The sequence below is a fragment of the Lepeophtheirus salmonis genome, chromosome 5 (assembly GCF_016086655.4).
Source record: "Lepeophtheirus salmonis chromosome 5, UVic_Lsal_1.4, whole genome shotgun sequence".
Classification (NCBI taxonomy): Eukaryota; Metazoa; Arthropoda; class Copepoda; order Siphonostomatoida; family Caligidae; genus Lepeophtheirus; species Lepeophtheirus salmonis.
In genome coordinates this window covers 38,874,026-38,895,244 of record NC_052135.2, presented here as the reverse complement: position 1 = coordinate 38,895,244, position 21,219 = coordinate 38,874,026, and the positions used below count along the sequence as shown (strand labels likewise).

The 21,219-nt window shown below is 31.3% G+C and overlaps 1 protein-coding gene across 1 annotated transcript in view; it reads left to right on the top strand.

Moving 5' to 3' along the window:
- The first annotated feature begins 1,900 nt into the window (after positions 1-1,900).
- Positions 1,901-21,219, top strand: part of LOC121118431 (uncharacterized) — a 61,914-nt gene continuing 42,595 nt past the window's right edge. The window contains exon 1 of the mRNA XM_071888658.1: positions 1,901-2,041. The gene's annotated coding sequence lies outside the window, so the exon portion shown is untranslated. The remainder of the gene's footprint in view (positions 2,042-21,219) is intronic.

The window sequence follows — 21,219 nt, the reverse complement described above, 5'->3', positions numbered from 1 at the left end:
ATATCTTTTCATAGACTTTAAAAGATAAAAAAATAAAAAAAAACTTTAATTAGTTTCTTTTTGAAGTTGCAGGAAGGGGAAGAACTAATTTCTTTTACGCCGTCAAGAAGAAGAAACAAAGAGGAATTAAAATAATTAATTACTTCCTTCATTTCATTTCATGTTTGTATGAAATTTTAAAAAGTAAGTAAAATCCTTAGTACATAACATAGTGATGTACTAAAAAGTCCATTGTTAAAATATTCATAGTTGTACTTTTATACTATTCTTATTATAAAGTAAGAAGAATCCAAAAGTCCCCCCTCTCTCTCTGTTTCATATTATTTCTATCCTCCCCCTTTACGAAAAGAGGGGAAGGAAGCAGTGTAGTATATATCAGTCCTATTTATTAGACTGTCCCGTTTTCGAGCTAATATTTTTCCAGCTTTGCTCTTAAACATTTTCTGCTGAGGAGAATCATAAAATTAACTTTGATAGAGTTTGAGTTCTCTTACGTCACTTTTGGCGTAGTACAAATCATTTCAAATTAAAGAAGTAGGGTTTTTGACTTCTTGTAGTAGTGTTAATTTCGTCAGCATTGACTAGACAAAAAATTTTCAAAAGAGTTTCTTTAATGTCACGTCTGACTAAAAAAAAATGTATCTTTTTTTCCACAAAAATACAATGAGACGCAATGTATTCAAAACATTTTTTTTTTTAATGTTTTTCTTACTAAAACAAATCTTTCTTTTTTCCACAAAATCTGACGTAAATGTCAAAAAAGTAATGAAAGAAAATGTAACAAAATAAGACAAATTAACACTGTCCTGACCTGTCAATAATATGATGTGCATTTTCTCTATTGTATCAAAATAGCAATGCCAAATTTAATCCTAGTTGAAATGTGATAGTTGTCGAACAAAAGGAGGAACAAAACTCATTTTGATAAAACAGGGAAACTGTAAATCAGGGATCACAACATAATCCCCTTTAGTTATTAAAAAAAAAGTATACAATATTCGTGCTTAAAAAACCAAATATTTATAAATAACTAGAATGGATTATCTATTTTTTACGGTTTGTGTTACTTTGACCATATATCATCTTCGTACCAAGTTTGATCAAAATTGATCTGTAACTTTTGCCGTAATCCTGGTGACTAAGAAACAAACAGAGGGAAAAAAAAATAACTTCCGTTCAACTTTGTTGACGGAGGTAATAAAAAAAATACAACTCATGAAGAAAAAATGAGTGCATTCGACGTGTAAAAGTCAACTCTCTCTCTCTCTCTCTTAACTTGTACAATCTAGTTGAACAAGTTGTAGCTAGTACAAAGAAAATTGCACCATTGTATCCTTGAGCGCTTAAAAATATACATATTTTCACTTCTCTATCACAGCATCATATTTGGAACATTACAAGAGGCTTCAAAAATGGTCAATTTTGATCCAAAAATCCCTTGTTTTTACAAAATTAAAAAGGTATGTACGTCACCAAATAAGGGCTGAGAGGTATCAAATTTGGGCAAAAGTCAGATTTTTTTATTATTCCCAGCAGAAAGAATCCATGTGCAAAAGGAAAAATATTTAATCTAAAACAGGGCAGTCTAATGTCCTATTCATCTACCCCTGAAAAGAGAGGAAAACATGATTGTATATATTATTAAAAAGAATAAAAATCGCATTTTCTGAAAAAGCTTCCTTTCTAAGAAGAAGGACTCCTTGTAATAAATAGTCCTCTACCCCTCCCCTCCTCCTTGACCGGTAGTTGTCTTCGTGACCGTCGTAGCATGGTCAAAGAAGTTTTTTTTTTGTCTTTTCCCTTATAGTTCTTCTTCCTCTTTCTTCTTTTTTATATTCAGTAGTCAAAAGCTCTCTACAACTTCCATTATTGTTATTGTTATTTTCCATTTTTCTTTTTCTTTTATTTCATAAGTTACTGCTTTCTACTACATATGTATGTATGTACACAGAATAATATAGTTGAGAAATCGGAAGAGTCGCCATTTTTTTGATAAACAAGCACATTTCGAAATATAATAATTAATATTTGAGCCTTTAAGGTAAGCAGATTTTTTATTATTAATTATTCGTCAATACCAATGTAATTGCAAAAAAAATATTAATATCCTAAGGCTATTTGCGGTGTTGTACCTAGCTAAAGAACATCTATCATAGTAGCTATTACATTTATTGCTCCGCTAATGACGTCATTATAGTTAGGCCTACTGTGCCTGAAGATGCCGTACGTAGTAGTGAGGATGGAAGAAGAAATAAATAAATAGAAATTGAAGTGCAATTTAGCTAGAGTGACCAAATGTTCTTTTTTCTCCGAACTTATATTTTCTTTGAAAACAGCAATTGGTCAAATTATGAAGCTATGACTCAAATTTAGATGTATTCATTTGGCTTCATTAATACAGTAATCTACAGAGGTGGGGAAAAGTCATAATACTGCAAGTCCAAGTCGAGTCTCTAATATTTGCTCTCGAGTCCAAGTAAAGCCTGAGTCCTTAAATATTCTTTCTGAATACAATTCTCCTCCTCAGATTTCTTTTCAACACAAGTCTATAAATATAATACAGATTTCACAATTTTCATACTTTTCTTGAGTTTCGGATAAACTAGCTTTCAAGCCCAAGTTAATTCGAGAGTTTTTGACGGTGAGATCAAGTTAAGAGACCGTGATTTTGAGATCAAGTTGAGAGTCCAAGTTCCTACATCTGAAAAATAGTGTATGACTTTGGGTGACCATTGTATACCTTCTTGGGGGACTTTTTTATAAATTTATTGAAATGCCCACTTTTATTAGTTATATTTTTCAAGATTCAAAATATATTTTATTTTCAAAAAACCCAAATATCAACCTCTTATTATGTAATTCAAATTCCTATTATCAAGTTATTATTAAGGTTTTATAAAATTTGGATTCATTTATACATACAATACACAACAGAGGTAGTAAAAAGTCCTTATCCTGCATTTTCAAGTAGAATCTCACGCCTTTGCTCACAAGTCCAAGTCCTTCAATATTTTCATAAAGTCCTTAATATTTTTATCAAGTCCAATTCGAGTATTCATACTTCTTTTGAGGTTATTTTAAGGCTATAATTAAATAAAATATCGCGTCGAGTTAAGGATTTTCTTGAGCTCAGTTTCAAATATATTTCGTTTCCAAGTCAAGTCTTGAGTCTTCGACGCTATAATGTATTTCAAGTTGGGAGACCAAATGGTGACATCATCATGTACGTCCGCAAGAGGGGGGCGTGGCCAGATTTTTTTCTTTGGTAAACCATCCTACTGCCAATACTGAGAGATGAAATCTATCGATTCACAAGTTGCAAATATGTATCCCCATCTCCAGCACTCTATCAGAGATTCTTCAAAAAATAGAAATAGCTATTTTTAAGCGCTGGTCAAACATAATTGGCTAAATTTATTAACTCCAAAATATTCACCTCTACCACCTTCCATCTCTAAAATCGCTGCCAAGTTAATTGCTTTCTGGCTAGTGCGACTCATACTAAATATTATTTGTAGGGTATTGATTTGGATACCTAATCGATAAAAACTTATGTTATTAGTTCGATCCCTGTTTTCTAATCAGATGTAGGGATAAACGGAGGAACATAATCCCATATGCTGCTAACCTAATGGATAAAGGGGTGAAGAAATCTAGTACATAAGAGTATTATCTTTATCTCTATTAAATATCATCATGTGGAAAGACAACATTAAATGGCTCGTTCTCATGTAATAAAAGAACAGATTAGTTAATCTAAGAGGATTTACTGTTCTTTTTGAGTCTTTGATTATGATGTATAACTAAATAACTACATATATTTTACCTTGATGATAGTACTAAGACCTTCATATATCTGAGTTGGATCACACTATTTTTAATCCCTTTTACCACAAAAAAGATCCTTTGGAAGTCTGTTTATTACGAGTAGAATCCTCCTAATCTCCCTCCCTTCACTCAAGCATAAATTTCTTTTTTTATAATGTCGAATATTAGTCCGTCCTATAAATATAATATGATATTTACATTAATATGTTATGGTTTAATTCTAGGTAGACTACGGCCCTCACGTCTTCATTCTGACACCAAATGCACGTTTAATAGTAACTTTCAAACAATGCATTGTAATCGGAGTTAGTAGTGTTGGAGTTCTCTCTACAAATCACAGATCGGTTTGAGAGAATTATATTTTTTATTAGACTGAATTATGCAATATGTTCCTTTAAAGAAATTTGGTGCCAAAAAAATGGGTTTAATTTAAAACTGGATAAAAACTGATTATACAGGGTGCTGGAACATAATTTTATTTTTCCAAAAGGAAATCCAAGAAGTTTTAAAAATCAAAAAGTTTAATTTTTTTTTTCATTATTATAGTATAAATTTAAAGTTGTTTTAATTAGTTTTAAAAATCATACCCCATTGTCCATACACCGAAACGTCTGTATTTTACTACCAAGTAATTTCTACATCTTTTTGTTTCTCCTTAAAATAACTTTTCATTGAGAGGTTTAACAATTTAATTTACAACATATTTTATATTATAGTTTTGGGATGATTAGTTGATCGGGGAATTCGTTTTTGGCGATTCCCCATACATCTTTTAATTTTTTTGTTTTCTGAAATAAATCCTGTTCCAATAACCTGATTTGGATATGAACATCATACATGATAGTATCAATTATGGCTTTATAGAATCATTATCGGCTGCGTTATTTGCTTTCAAATAATTTTGCAAATTTCAAATTATGAAAATGAATTTTAAAAATTGGTTTTTGTATATTAGAAATATTAAATAATAACTTATTTCCATAAAATGGACCTAGAATATCTCAGAAGCTGAATTTAAATTAGTTAAATTTCGAAATATAATATTATGTCAAACCATTTTATGGCAATGTTTATTTTTGAACTAACGTATCTCACTACTCCAATGCATGATAGCAATTGTTTGTACTTTTAACAAAATTTTAGAGTCTTGCCTTTAGAATAAAACCCCGTCCACCCCGCCAAAACTTCTACAGCCTAAACTGCCAAGCATTATAGAAAAGGTAACTATGTTTACGTATCCTGTATATTGATAAATTGTTGATGACGGCAGGCTTGTTTCTAAATTTGAAACATCGATACAATGTAGTCATGTTCATTTTAAAGAGTTTTATATATATTTACTTACACAGTAACTTTTTGCACGAAAAAGTTTCACTGCATTTTGTTGTCAGCTATGGATTTGTCTGCTTTTTTTCTACTTATCAGTGTTGTTCTAAAAATTCAAATCAACTCTTGTTAAAATACTGTTATTAATTATCAACAATAATTGAATAATAATTCCATAGTTGGGAAGAATTGGCCAACTACCAACTGATTTTCGGTATTTTTCTGGTTATATTTAAAGAAAAAAGATCGTGAGATACAACAACAGTAACGACGGGAAATGGAAATGGGAGAAAATCGATCTATTGAGTGGGATCGAATAGACGGTTCTCGATTTGAAAAGATTACATTTCTGCCAACGGTCTGAGACCACGGTCTTGACCGGAAGATCGATCCAAATTGGTCTAGAAAATAAATCAATTTTTTTACCGATTCACCAAGCATCAAAAGAGCTATGTCTGCTTAAATAATAATTGAATCATTTCAGTCTGTTGATACATACCTATGTGTAATAGTTAATAAATCAGGGAAGTTAGCAACAGTTGGAGATTGATGTTCATTGTACGTACCTATGTATGTTCAAATGAAGAATCAAACGCCATAATTGGCAGTGACTTGCTAAACCACCTGCAATACTTGACGAGATGAGACAACTATGTATGTATTTATAATGAGTGAATCAATATCACATGGAATGTCTTCCCTACTCATATGTATATACAGGGTGATGAATAAGTTCGTGACGATTTGTATTAGTTTATAAATTTATTAATTGGCATAAGCTTTTGTTAACATCATCAAATTGTAATATAAAATTGCTATTTAAAAAAAAAAACTTTTGTTCTAAATAGTTTCACCTTACTCAAATTACATGGTGGAGACGAAGAAACCCTTGGGATGAGGCAGAACTGACAGTTTCTTCAGAGATATTGGCCCATTTCTGGATGAAAACACGCTTCAGAGTGTCTTTGGCGGGGTGGTGCTTGGTGCAAGCCCTAGTCTGAAGGATGGATCACATAGAATAGTCTATGGGATTCAGATCAGATCTGCTAAGAGGCCACATATTATTTTCCTAAAAGTCCTTGAAATTTGATTTCCCCCAGTACCGCACACTTTTTGTAGTGTGAGAGGTTGCCTCGTCATGAATGAAGATGTAAGGGGTATCACTATATATGTCTTGAAGCCAGGGAAGGATCTTATCACCAACATTAAACATGTAGACGTGTTGGTTGATCTTCACACCTTCAATAATAAAAATGAGGGGCATTTGCTTCCCATCTGATATAATACCTTCCCAGACCATGGCACTGGGTGGCTTCTGGCACTTGGTGATGATGCAGTATTTCTATGGGAGACTAGCAATGGTCTTCCCTAAAACATGATCATTTTGAGTTTTTTTGTATGGCCTCAACGGTGAACAACTTTGTTCGTGCTGCCTTTTCTCAATTGCCTCTTCACAATCCGGGAAATGTTTTGCTATTTCGAACGAAGGTTTTTTTTTTTTTTAATTAATTTAAATTACAGTTTGATCATTTTCTGAAAAGTTTATGCCAATTAATAAATTTATGAGCTAAAACATATCTTCCCAAACTTATTCCTCGCCCTGTACGTACGTTGTACGTAGTTAGTTATTTTTGTATACCTCATCTTTGACCCTATCTTAAAGTGTAAAATATTATATTATTTGTAGGAAGGGTAAAATATATAGAAAACACTAATCTATATATTATATAATTTGTTGTAAAAGTACATATATAAATACTAGTGTTTGAGTAGGGTTTGTAAATCCTACACCACTCTAAAACCACTGATACCGCTTGTTGAAATAGACTAACTCGGGCATATATACAAATTTGGTCTAGATCAGTCAAATACAAAAAATTCATTTTGTTATATATCATTTGAGTATATCATCGAGACTAATTTTATAAATGAACAGCAGATTTATTAAGTAGCTCTATCTTCATAGTGACGTCATTTGGCACATTCTTTCGAGTAAATGTAATAAATAAAAAGTATAAAAATGATTCATATAAATTTGTTTTTTCCATTGATTCCTTAAGTATTAATGTTAATTTTAGGTTTATCAATCACTTTCTATCGTCATATTCCTTTATTTGGGTTCCCAATGATGTCATCTTTTATGCTAGTAAATTTTCAGTGAGAACTGAAAATTGTTATGATAACATTGGTACAATGATGTCATGTTAATTTTAAAGTGTTTTATATGTACACAATCATAGTAACTGGCCTGAGTAAAGAATTGTCCAAGATTTTAAAATTATTACATTTACTTCTATGTTCTAAAACTCCAATCTTGAACAAAATATAGGTTCAAATCGGTCAATAAAAAAATCACTTAAAACCAACTTTTTTTTTCTGTCTCACCCTTCTATATATATATAAGGTCTAAAAAAGAAAAGAATTAGGTTACGACAACTTAATTGTAAAGAAGAAAGGGGGGATTATAAGGTCATAAATCACTCAACCTTTCTCTCTATGGAATACTTTTGTTTGGTTTTTTTCATGTTCATTCCTTTATATATATATATATGCTCATACATATAAAATCATATTGTTATTACTTCTCCAGTTTTACTGAGGTCATGAGGGAGTAAAAGAGAGGCTTCTTGTACTGAAACACAACTCAGTACTAATCCAGCTTTGAGTATATTGATTTGCACTGTGCAGTAGTCACTTTTGTTTTATTTCCTTCTCTTGATGAAGAATACTCTTGGGACTAATTTATAAAAATATATATGTACTACTAACAAGGAAATTTATGTAATGTTTTTGTAATTTAAAGCCTGCGGCAATTGAAAGGTTAAAAGAGCTAATGATCATTACACATGTATTTATTATGAGTACAATATTGTACATACATACATTAGAAAAAAAAACAACAAATATGTACTTAAGAGGTGTACTTGTATTTGTATGCTTTTCAATCAAAGTCACCAGCCCACAACTAGTGGTGTGACGATATGAGTCGAGTCGTTAGTGTTCAACTCGATTCGATAAATTGGACAAGGATAAAAAATGGTAAAACAATAACTGGACCCTCTTGTCGATAAAAAAATTTACTAGCGTGATTACCCGGAATTAGTGTTGTGTCGGTCCTTATTTATTCAGTAGAGTTCAGTCTTAGGACCGGTCCTTAAGCCCATTTGGTTCTTGAGATCGCTCTTCATCTGTTGTTGCTAAGAATTTTTCCTGACAATGTCGAAGGCTTATTGGGATATATACTAAGTGCATTGCTCAATACACATATCTTGCAAAAAATATTCATTTTTTCATTATAATCCAATAAAAAACGAACGAAGGATCAATAAGGACGGAGAAGCAGGACTGGATTGGACTGTGGTCCTCTGTGCTAATTAAGAACCGACATAACACTACCTTGCTTTGCTCGGAGTTATTAGGTGTCGACAAAATGATAAACACCCTTTGCTTTAATAGTATAGTTATATAAAGAGAGATTCAAATAATTTGACGTACCGGTATGTTAAAGAAAGAAACTGAAAGTTAGCGTCGTCCCCCTGATTTGAATAATGTTAGAGGAGGGCAGCTGGCATGACGTTTCATTAGATTTGCTGAAAACAGCTATGAGACGAAGAAAGTATACACAGACCCCACTCTGTATTTTGCAAGGATCTAGGCTAGAATTACAACGTTGTCGATCCTCAATTCTACTCCCAGTCCAACAAGGACTTACACTAATACTCTGAAACAAATCCTTAGTTTTACTCTTCATCTTTCAAACAGTAGTGATTAATTTATATTTATATGTTCTTTCTTCAAGAATAAGAGAAAAATGATAATAGCTTTGGAAAATAAAGAACTCTGTTCAGGTTGCAATTAGAAAAACTACGTGATCTTGCATTTTCATATTTTTTAACCTCTAGTATAGATATCTACTACCCTTTCTTTTTAATTTGACGCACTGAGTGTCAGACATGCTCGTTGCTTAGGCGTCCACAGAGAGACAAACTTTGTTTTATTAATATAGATATTCAATTGAATACTTTCAGTGTGTACTTACTTTGAGTATTACTAACCTATTCGTCATATTATTATTATTATTTTTTATTTTTTTTGCTTTATGACCAATAATGAGTTTTTAAGTAACAATAATAAGGCATTCATTAAAGAACCGGGGTTTATGTATGTTAAGTCTGTTTCCTCGGAGGTTAGAAGAATTAAATCAAAAATTGCGTGCGATTGATTAAAAATAACAAAGGCACAGGAGCACCACAAAACTTACAACATTATTTGATGAGATTTAGGTATGAAAATCGAGCCAACTTAATACGTAAATTATAAAATGTACTCAAATTTTTTTTGAAACCATTTGAGTGGAGTAAAGTTTAAAAATCTTCGACTCTAGTCGAGTCGAACCGACTCCATTATTGTTTGTGTAGAGACAACACACCCCACCCCCAGCTTACTTTTGACTTCTTTTTTGTTTGTCTTACATTATTATACAAAATTTGAGTCCAGGTGTATGTTGTCGTTTCATTTCTCTGCATGTATTATTCCTAATTATGTTTACTACGAGTAAATTGAAGTAAAAAACTAATTATCTTTCAAGGCGAATAAGTATATAAATAAGTAAAAGTTTATTTTAAATACTTAACGTAAATACATTTATTCAGTATTATTTATAAACATTTTCTTTCTAAATATTTAATTTAGGAAATAAAAACACATATAAGACATCCGATCCTTAACTTAAGCCAAACTTTAACCCTATATCGCCTAATAGGTTAATGCGAGATCATCATTTTCTGATTCTTTTAAATTAGAATCTTTGTACATTTCTTAGAAAAAAAAAGATTTTCTATTCAATACTAGTGGTAGTATCCGGCATTGTCCGGAGTTAGTCAGGCATACTTACCATTTTTCATGAGCACACTCAACGTACTTACCCAATACATAAATGGTCTCTCCTCAAAAATGAAGGAATAGCAATAACAACTTGAGAAAAAAAAACGATAGGATTGTATCCTCGATGAGCCAGGGAGTACTGTAATATCAAAAGTGCTACCTGGCATAGCCTTGGCTATACACGCTCGCTGCTACAGCACTCTGTATATAGATAATAGTTCCTTGTTCCCTTATAGTGCTACTTATCTGACCGATAGATATTTTAATAAACTTTCCATGGCGTCAAATGTTATTTCAAATAAACAAACATCGATTTTATAACTTTAGACAAAGTTTCAATAAAACTCATTTTGATGTGAGAACCATAAAATTTTTGACCCACGGGTTGAGACATATTAAATAGTGTGATCAATGGTTTAAAAATGGTTAAATATCGTTAATCGGTCTAAGACCGATTCATTATTATTATTGACTAAAATATTGATCTAAATCGTTATACATATGTACATAGAAGAAATCACTTTCAACAGTTCAGACTGAGTCTCTTTAATAAAAATATGTAACTATTTACATACTCTACAGGAAGGATGGACAAGGCTTTGCAGTAGTTACTTTAAAGTGACTCATCCCTGACACATACGTTCCTGTCTAAAAATGAATATATTATATATGTTTTTACTTTGTACATTCATAATTGTAAAATGAAAAAAAAAAAATCTGTCTTTCCCTGAATCTGTTGTTACAACTTACAACGGATCTCTCTCCTTTTCTATAGGGAGTGGGGGAGACGGGGAGGAGAGAAGGGAATAATAATCACATACATAGTTGAATGATTATACATACAAATATTAGTGTTGAGATGTAGGCCGTAAATTACATTTTTTTGGTTTGATCCTAAATGCTTTTTCAGACCGATCTGGACCGATATTTCGGTCCAAGCCGCTGTCTTACACTGTGCATCGAAATGTTATCGTTTTCAAATCGTAGGCTTGTTTTTTTTTAATAAAATAAAGGGGTGTTTTTTTCTTTCAACTGTTTTCATTAATTTTCATTGGTTGGCTTCATTTGACTCCAGTATGATTTAAAGCACAAGGACTCTACGTATTATGAATTCAAAAAATTTACTATATAGGGTTTGCATTTTTAAGTTAATCAAGGGACTTCCTTTAGAATTCATTTCATCCCATAATCAGTCATTGATAAGACTATCAATTCAACGTATATAATAATTAATTACTATTCTCTAAGTAATAATTAACAGCTGGCAATAGGAAAAGTACAGAAGGCTAGCTAGCATTTGTTTTGTTGTTTTTTTGTTGTTGTTTTTTTCAAATTTATCCTTTCCCTTTCTGATAGTCGAAGTTGAGAGTGGATAAAAAGCTAATCGTGTATTTGCACCGATTGTTTCTCCTATCCTGTTATTTGAGTTGTACACAAATGAAACACTTTCAGCTTCATATGACGTCATTGTACCGATGTTTCCGATGCCTTCATCAACAATTCATCGAAAAATAATCATAAACCCTATTGAATATTAAATGAGATCGATCCAGACTAATTTTTTTTTTGTGGGAGCGATGTAGACCCTATTTAGACCGTTAATCTTCTATGGACCAAATATATTACATCCAAGTTACAAGTATAGCTTTTGTTTTTGAGAATTTTTCAAACTATCAATAAAATTCAAACTCGTCCCAAATAATTTTTAGAAAATATTACTTATCTTTGGACGTAAAAGATTCAAATTGGATATATTCCACTAATGATAAATTGCTTTTTTTGTCCTTACACGAATTAAATTTGACACAAAAAATCAAAAACTCGAACACAGCAGAGTTTGAATTTAATTTTTAACTGGAATCCAACACTAATATGTAAATAAAATATAATCATAATCATTAAAAAAATGGATGAATACAGCCATTTGTTTACATTCTATCTTCTATGATGATATTGTTATTTCAAAAGAAAGTTTGAAATGTTTAAAATTGTCTATATTATTATTATTAATGGTAATTGCTTAAAAATTACTGGACCATGTACAAGGGAAATATTTATTAATAAAAGTTCCTCTCCATGTAAGTTCTTCTAAAACAGAAACAGACTGCTTTTTTTGTTGTTGTTTTTTTTCGAAAAAGTTTGAAGAGAGAAGGAAAAGCTAAATATGTATGTAATTTATTAGGGGGGTGTTTTTATATAAAATCCTAATTTTGGAAGTATAAATAACCTAAATTTGTAATAATAAAAGGCAATGGGTTAGATTAATATTATTTGTTGTATCTTCATATAAAGGGAAGTATATAATTTCTTCTCTTTAAACCCGAATGGTAATTATGTTTTTAAAACTATCACTCTCTTATTAATTCATCAGCGCCAGGGAACATATATTGCCTTTGCCAATTGAACAACATATTTTAAATGAGGAACAATTGTTTTTTAACATAAAAAGTTGTTTTGAGTAAGTGTTTAGATCTGGGGATTCTCGTTTAAGACAATCCCTTCAACTTTTTTCAACAAGTCCAATACAATAAAATTAGCCAAAAATGTAGTTTGTATGGAAAATTTAAGACTCTAAAGTTATTTATGGGTAAAAAAGACACCGTAAGGGTAAAACTGGATGGTTCAAAACGGATTCAAAATCCCTTTTCTGTTATTTTTTAAGTAGAAAGTTGATTCAAAACTCGACTGCATATCTCCTTAATGCTCGTTCCGGAACGGATTAATGTAGAGTTCCTAGATTTGATAGTAGTAGTTATTAATTATTATAAAAATGAACATGTCAACAATAATTAATCAAGTAACTTTATCAAAGACTCAGTCTCCAATCTGGCGTCGGGTTTGGCGGAATATGCAATTTGTAACGTCAGTCCAAAGGCTCAATAATAGAAATGTATTTATTATCAGTAGATTTGACATGTTTGTAAGGAAAAAAAAGTGCAAGGAGAAGGCTGCAGATAAATTTATGCTATTATTGAATTAAGACCCATTTAAATATCATGTGTCTGTTATATGATTTTGGAGGGTGAAAATGAATTTCTGCTATAAGAAGGAGAACCTTCTACATTTAAAATAGTATTAATGTAGATAAAATATTTAATTAAATTTTAATTCATTCATATTGTTTTTGTTATGATTTTTAAAACATTTTACATAAAGGATAAGATATAATACATACTTCAGAGGGAGAAATCAACACCACAACGATCTTGTACAAAATAAACAAGAAAGAAAACAGACCACACGTAAAAACATTTTTTCCTTTTCTAATTTTTGAAGATAGTTTTTTTATTACAAACATAGCAACTCTTATTATCAGTAAGGTTTTCTCTTAAATTAATTAGTGCTATATTTACGACTAGCTTTTTTATACACTCATTATATATACTGCGAAAAGTTAAACGAAAAATTTGGAAGAAAAAAAAAACATATCTTCTGTATTTTTCTTGTTACCAACTGTTAATGATTATAATAACTATTCCCCAAGAATAGTTATTAACTATTATATAAATTGAATTGGTAATCAGTGACTGATTATAAAATGGAAAAATTCTAAAAAGAAGGCCCTTGATTAATATAAAAATCCTATCTAATACCTTTTTGAGTTCATAATACGTAAAATCAGTTGCTCTAAATCATACTAGAGTCAACTAACAAAAAATAATGAAAACAACTAAAACAAAAATACACTATTTTTTTGCTTATTTCAAAAAGTGAGTCGTGATGATCCATTGGCAACTTCGACTGTAAAAAGAGAGAGGAAAAATTTGAGTAAACGTATGGTAGCAAGCCTACTGTATTTTTCTTATTGCCAACTGTTAATTATTATTTAGAGATTAATCATTATATGACTGATTGGGATTATAAATGGCATGAAAACTTAATGGTCTAAGGTCCATGATTTATTATAAATTAATATAAAAGTAATTTGTAATACACTTTTTGAGCTCATAACAAGCAAAGTCAGCTGCTTTAAATCATAAAAGAGCCAATTTATGAAACAAGCGAACCAAACATACAAAAAATATACTTTGTATATTTCAAACAGTGAATCGTGAATGTTACGTCGTAAGGCGTCATGGTTGAAGGAGTTGTAAAATAAATAAAAGGAAAAAAACCACAGAGACTGATGGTTCATCTCCTCTCTGTCTCTCCAAATACTAAAAGAACTCCTTGGGAAAAAAGGAAGCAAATCATGATTAAGATGATGAGTAAAATATTGGATTTGGTCAGACATTCAAATATGTATGTATACTCTAATAGAACAGGTGGCAAATACGCTATAGTAGACACTCAAATATGTCACGTCCTTTTCCGTCCATAATGACCAACAACACCTTTTGTGAATGAATATTGAATATGCATGTCCCTATATGGATCTCAATTGAGACGTTAGAAGAATCTTATTATTTAGATCTTATGAAGTGACTTCTTATGGACGACTTGAATAAATCATAAGCCCCTTACGCCAGAGCATTTATTTATTTATTCAATTTTATTTCAAAGGTATTGATATAATCTAGATGTTTCAGAAGTGTAGAAAGATTGAGTTTTTTATGGGGGAATTTTATGTAAATACTTTTCATCACTTTAAACCATCTTTAATTGAAACCCCGTAGACAGGTATTTTTATGTTCCTCAATGTTATATTATGTTACGTATATACAATACAGATTGAGATCGCGATTATGTTATGTTCTTATATCTATATGTATGTATATGGTTACATATTTCAGGTAGGTGAAACAATTCCTACCTAAGAAACATGGTTTCTGTCTTTTTATACCTATCTATTGTATCTATATTATTGTAGGTCATCTATAATGTGTTGGGGGCTCTTCCCTATTCGGAAATAACATCTTAATTGATATGTACTACCAAAAGGAAGTCCGGGGTTCTTGTATTTTTGAAAGTGGTGGAAAAAACAAATTAATACAATTGTACATATAAAATTAGGGAAGTTGGTAGGATTAATATTTAAAAAAAATAGAATTAAAGATATTTTTTTTTTTTTACAAATGACAAGTACATATGAAAATTGCCTACATATAACATTATTCTAGCTGCAGGCAAAAAATATTTTATTTTCAATTGCTGTTTTTTTTTAATTAAATATCTTTTATATTGAGATATAATTTTGTAATATTGTACAGGTGGGAATTTTAAATCCAGGAATGTTAAAGAAAATTTTATATTACAATTTACTTCCTAAAATTAATTCAGCAATCAACAATCATCTTTTGCTCTTACATGCAGGGGTCCATAGTTAAGTCAATCACTCAAACCAACCACCTCCAGCTTCAAACACAGCCTCCGACCTGGCCCAGAACCTGACAAAGGCTTTGATGAGGAACTATTTATCCTGGTTGGCACCTGCTTCGAGAATGGAAATCTGCAAGGAGTCAACTGTGTTATGTGCACGTTTATTTGACTCTGTCTCTCCATGACGCCCCACACAGTGTACAAGTCCGAGGGGTTCAGATCTCGTGAGCTAGGAGGTCACATGAACATTCATTTTCATTCTCTTTTCCATTCATTTACTATCAAATATTAGCCAAAGCGATCATAAGTCTTCCTTGCAGATTTTACCGATCCATCAGTCTTCTCGATAACCTTGGCTACATCGTAAACAGTTGATTTGTGCACTTCATTAACTCAATAAACTCCTTCGGCATGCACCTGTTCGTACTAGGAGGATATCTCGAGGATTCTGTATTTTTCTTATACAGTCTTGAAGGGTAATGAGCACACTTTCGTAAACATAGATCTGAAGTTGCCAATTTAGATATTGAGATCTAACTTGTTTCAGATTTAAAATCCCCACCATATAGATTTCATTTTGCTAATGTACAGTATAGAGTAAGTTGTTGAGATACGAGTTTAATTTGTCCTGTACGGAGTTCGTTAGTCAAATTAATTTATCCCGTCAGAAATAACTAAAGAAATTGTGCTTGATGGTTCCTGTCACTCACACTCAACTAGTTCGTATCTGTCAAAAAAGTTGTATATCAACGCAATTTTGCTCAGAATTCAGCTCGTATTTAAAATATAAAAAAACTCGTATGTTGATGGACTCGTATCCTTTGGCATTACTGTATTTTAAAACTTATTCTGTATCTCTTCTTCAGGGAGACCTCCTATGAAATAGATAGAAAATCATTGTCCCAGGGCATAAATAAATACTATTTAGGTACCATACATTTATATTTGACTGGATTATGATTCTTTCAAATTGCAGAGCAAAAATAGTAATTTATTGTATTGCACTTCCTTAATATCGAGAAATCTGTCTCACATTCTTCATTAACTTCTAAGAAATTAAGACAGTAACATTCTTGACAAGTTCTGCGCAGGAGAGACCTCACATTTTTTAGTCTTTTTGCTCAGGCATTGTATTTAACTTTATCTTTGATAAAAGTAGTTTGTGTTGACTCCACTTATCATCTGATATTAAGAAAAACATGTCTCCTATCTACTTATTTTTTGGTCAACTGTGGATTTTCAACTACACTTGTCATTTATTAGCGTTCGGAATCATTTTCATTAATTGAATATAAACTATTTGTTGTTAAGCTGTGAAATTTCATTTAAAGAATAATGCCACATCAGGTAAATTTGGCTAACTATCAGTTAATTTCGCTCCTTTTTCTTTCTATTTTTTAAAGGAGCAAAGGTTGAGAGATTTAATGACGATTGCAAACGGGTGTGTAAACAAAATTTGCATACCATAATATTTAAAAAAAGAATCTAGTCTATAATTTAATTCCGGCTCAAAAATGTGACGGAAGTACTGATTTTTAAAGTAGCAAGTGAAAAAAAAACATATTGACATCCTTTTCTACTTTACTGGGTTAGAGCTCTTCTAGAGCAGTAAGGAAGAAGTCAAATATTATAGTATACAACATTGTGGTCACTTATTTGTCAATGCTACTTGTACCTACATATGTACATATTTTTTTCCTTAGAAATCATAGTTCATTTATGGTGAGGGGGAGACTAAAAAAAAGTAGGACATATTTTAAATTTTAGAATCTCAATTTGCCGAACAATGAATCTATTGAATAGATAGAATGAGCTGGCCATAAAAAGCAGTGGTAACAAGGAAAAATATTTTACAAAGTACTTTCTTTATGGAATGAATACATTTTCTATTTTAAAGGAGGTAGAGGGACTAATTGGCAACTACAGTATGTCCAATCGACTCGTGAATGAAACTTTGACTTATTAAATAATTTGCCAATTTACTTTTTTCCTAATATCAACTGCTGGACCAATAAATCAAACAATTCTTATTAAACATATTTATTAATCAGACCAAGGACAACTGAGATAGAGGCCAAAGAAAATTGTGAGTGATTGCTTCTTGATGCATGAATGAGTTCCATACTCCAAGGATCTCATTATCATATTAAAAGGCTGAAGGACAACAACGAAAGCCTAGGGAGGAAGCCTGGAAAGCACAAAGCCAAAAAAAAACCTCTATGCTTTCGTCAAAGAAGTGCGGCTGACCTAATGTTATTTCTACTTAATTATTATTATCTTAAATGTAATCCTTTTCCTAACAATTTTTAACTAATATAAGTCGACCGTTCTAGAGTTTCATTATCGCTACTGGTCTAAAAATAAAAGCGTATCTACGTGTGACAAGGACGGGACAAAATAAGATGAAATTAACAAGGAGTAGTGGTGTGCCAGTTATTATTTATTCGGTCCAGTCCACTATTAGAACCGGTCCTTAAGACTAGTTCTAGAACTGATTAAAAAAGAAAAAATAAAGTTAAATGACGTCATCAAGGACTTTATCAATTTTAAGAATGATATGCAGAACTGAACTGGGCGTAGACTGACCAGGGCGGGACTGTAGTATCCAGTACTAAATAAGAACTGAGACAACACCTACAAGGACACAACTACAGGGGGCATCCGCAGGATTATGTATATATATATTTGTGGGTGTGTGGGGCTTGTTTTTCGGAATTTTTTTGTATAAAAAAATTTGGAAAATCAATTTTTTTGGAAACAAACAAGCAAAATTTCAAATATTAATTTGAAAAAAAAAAAATTTTAAATTCACAGGTACTCACAAATAATAAAATAAATAAATGAAAAAAAATTCATATGTAATTTTTCTTTCAAAAATCCATAGCTATTAACACAAAATTAGAAAAATTAAATTTTTTTTTCAAAAAATTTTAAATATTACATTTTCAGCTTCAGGTGGACGCTCCTAGACTGTAACTTGCGGCTAACACCCGCATCACTAATATATATGTATTTACATATAATCTTTTCAATGACTCATTTACCTACATACATCCATAAATATGTAATATACAATTCTGCCTCGTAATACTTTTTATTTTCTCCATTTATACTTCTCATTCCAAGAGTTAAGTTATAGGGTGGTGTAGCAGAGATTAAATTTCATTCTCCTTTTCTTCCATCCATTCTTACATACGAAATGACGATATCTGTCTTTGTCATCTGATTTTTCTTCCTACTTTCTAACTTGTATACATTATATCTACATATTATATGCAGGTGCCGTCTTGTTTAATCCCATTGTTCACGAGGAAGTATGTAGATATATGTATATAATTTTGTTTATCTGACAAGATTTAAGCCCTTAAAGTTAAAGTTCAAGAACCCAAAAGGCAGGTGATGATTGTTTGTAAATAAAAGAATCTATGTCTTTGTATGTATAGTACATCAACACAAAATCAATCTTGAAAAGAAAATTATCTATCAATTGTGGGGATATATCCATCACAAAATGATAACGTTCTGTCCGGTTTGTCTAAAATCTTAAGGACGCGTCAGAATATGGACTGTTTAACCTCAAGCATGGCTTATCTGTAGATGCATGGTGCTAACAAAACTCAATAGTATTTTAAACGATAATAATGACCTAAAACATAATAGAATTGGAAAAATCCGAGCTCAATCATAAGTGTATATCACAAGAAAATGATAGATACCAAGGAGTAATTTAACTTCCTCTTTGTGTATTAAATTTGAGATCCTGTCAGGTTTTGATTGGATAGAGGGTGCCCTAGTGGCTATTCTTATACAAGGGTGTGCTGCAAAACTAATACTATTAATTACAGTTATTTTTTCGAATTAACTTTGGATGTCTTAGTGAATTTTTACAAATTCTGGTTCAGCCATCATTTGTACATAAGCAAACTGTAACGAATATTTCATCATCTCGTCATCATGAGTCAGCATCTTAAATCTGCTAGATGCTGAAGTTAAGGTGCGACGATTTTAGACATTTTGAAGTGCCCCAGAAGGTTAGTGTTCAAGGTGGTCAAGATGGAGAGTATCACTCCAGGAAAGCAAGAAGTGGAGGGCACAATTTAAAGAGGGATCAAGAGTTCTTAACCACCTTGGATAAGAGGATTAATGTGGACCACACCAAATCGATGAATCTCCTCACTAACGATGGGATTGTCTTGATCTTGTAACATAGGTCATTATTGAAGCATTTAAAAAGCAATCTCTCACGTCTACGTTTTGCTTCCCAACCGGTACATCATACAGATACTGGGCTTAGCTAAATTATGTAATCATAGATATTGGCCAATGACGTGATTTTTAATCAAACTCAACCATCCAATGGTTATAAGAATAATTAATATTGTAATTAGGCTTAAATTAAGTATACTGACAAACGATTTTCGTGCTTTAAAGATACTTTAAGTTCTACTAAACTAATTAAATCGGTAAAACTAAGGTATTTTAATGCAATATTAGTAAAAATGATGCATTGTACAGGGTGCTTTTATGTTTGGGAGGTTTTTCAAGGACCGATAACAAGAACGGAACGGGATGTGGAAAAGAAACGATTTTAAGACTCATATTAAGAGCAGATACAGCGCTAATAAAATGTATAAGTGTATTTAATCGACATATTTTAATAAATTATGTCCTGAAATACTATGATTGTAATATTTAACTCCCCGTCTAGTTAAAATATTACAAAATGTGTCTGAGAGCAAATCAAATTAAAATACCAAAAGGTTGAGTTAAAGTTAATTATATTTGTTGTTATAGATCATTATTATCATATTTGTTTTTTAAAGTGATCTAGTTCATATAAATTTGATATTCCTATTCACTTTGTCAACATAGTTTCTTCACTAGAACTTTTGGAAACAAGGACATTTTAAAAATCCAAGTATTAAAATAACACACAAGACATTATTCCTTTTAAAATGCAATCCTTAATACAAATGAGTTATTTACCTTTAAAATTGAATTGTCTCAAGATTGTCTGATCCCAACTGAAATAGAAGCCCGTATTTGAAATTGATATATAGTTTTACAGATAATAGGTGAATTTTTAGTTTGTTTACTGACATTTATCTTGATAAAAAGTTGGTTTAAACCTATTAAAAGGAGTTTAAACCGAAATTTCTCAAAACCGGATATGATGAGGAAAAATTAATTACTGATTCGTAATCAGGGTATAAGGTTTTTACTGCTATTAAAGTTAGATATATAAGTTTAAACATTTTTTTAATGTAAACTTATAACTAATATAAGTAGTGGTGTGTCTGTTCTTATTTGTTTGGTTCTGTTCATTCCAGTCTTAGGAATGGTCTTTCCGACCGGCCCTTAGGACTGCCAGTAATAAAAATTACTAAAAAAATATATATATAGTTGAGTGGCGTCACCAAGGACAGAACTTTATAAGTTCTTAGGACTAATATGCAGGACTGAACTGTACCGGACTGAGACTGAACTGGAAGGGACTGCAGTCTTCAGTCCTAAATAAGGAAGAACACAACACTAAACATAAGTAAACAACGCTCAGACCCTATTTTAATCCGGACTCATTTTTGGGAAAAATAATCCATGCTTCCTGACGACAGAGCCGGTGACACGTGTGGGAGGGGGGGACACCCCTCCCATGGAGTATTGGAGTTGGAAAAAAGTTTTAAATACTTTTTAAGAAACACATTTTTCTATTATAAGTTAAATGTTATTTCAAAAATTTGAAAAAAGTATTAAAAAAAAAAAAAAAAAAAAAAACACCAAAAAAAAATCCCTATAACAGCCCCTGGTTGACGCCCCTCAATAATAGAGGAACATTTTAAACAACCCAATGAAATGTCTGTAGTGAGGTTCATTAAAAGTTTTTACATTGTAATGTTCTTAGTTGTAGGTGCACACATTTAT